Raw genomic sequence first — 1,059 nt, forward strand, 5'->3', positions numbered from 1 at the left:
ACCCAAAAAACTAATAGAAACTCTCTCGTTCTTACGCTCTTTTTTTTTGGCTCTCCTGCTAATTTATGCTAGTAAAATTTTTACTAGCAGAAACTAGCAGCTGTCAAAATGGATAAACAAAAATTCGCGCCAAATATTTTCACTAGTCAAATACACCGATCAGCTGATTACTTGCTAGTTTCTGCTGGTTTTGCGTTTCTTTACTTTTTTTATTATTTCGTTCTCTGTGAGCGCAATTCTTTAAATTTTCCCATTCTTCTTCCTGGTAATTATCTGCTAGAAAAGAAAAGAAACAAAGCCCATATTATGAAATACCTGTACAGTGTTGCCAGAGAAAATTTCGTTTGGAGCTAAAACGGTCGAAAAAAGAGCTAAAAAGAACTAAATAATAGTAATAGTAGCTAAAATGAAGAGCTACATATTTTTTTAAGGTTGAGCATTTATTAACGAAAGCTTCTTTTTACATTTTGGCAATTCTAATAAAAACAACGAGTTTTATAAGTTCAAGTGCTGAAAAAATCTTTTAAAATCCATATAAGGTGCATATATTTCGAATTCGTTGCTATGGCAGGTAACTAAAAGTACTTTACACACTGTTAAAGTCTGTAATTTCAGATATTTGAATTAAATAATTTGTTCGCAAAACTTTTCTGGAAAGTTTTACTTCCAGCTCTCCTTAAAGGGTAAAATTAATAAGGTAAAACAAAATCCGTGCTATCAGAAAAAGGATTTTCTTCTAATTAATTTTTGAATTCTTTGACCTAGATCCAAGCGTTTATGGTGAATACACTGCACCTCGAGATTTTCTAGTCATTGACGCTTTAGTTTGGCTTATATATACAAAAAAACAAGTGCTAGATAAATTTGAAAAGTGCTAAAAAAATATCTAGGACCTAAAACCCAATTTTCGTAGCTAAATAGAAAAATAAGAGCTAAATCTAGCTCCAAAAGCACCAAAATGACAACACTGTACCTGTAACGTCAAATCGTTAGGGGCGACATCTGTGTGTGCTTTTTCTGCAAATGTCATTTATGCAAAAAACTGTCGTTTTCTGACGC

This window comes from Rhagoletis pomonella, unplaced genomic scaffold (assembly GCF_013731165.1).
Source record: "Rhagoletis pomonella isolate Grant_MI unplaced genomic scaffold, Rhpom_1.0 Rhpom_scaffold_00001, whole genome shotgun sequence".
Classification (NCBI taxonomy): Eukaryota; Metazoa; Arthropoda; class Insecta; order Diptera; family Tephritidae; genus Rhagoletis; species Rhagoletis pomonella.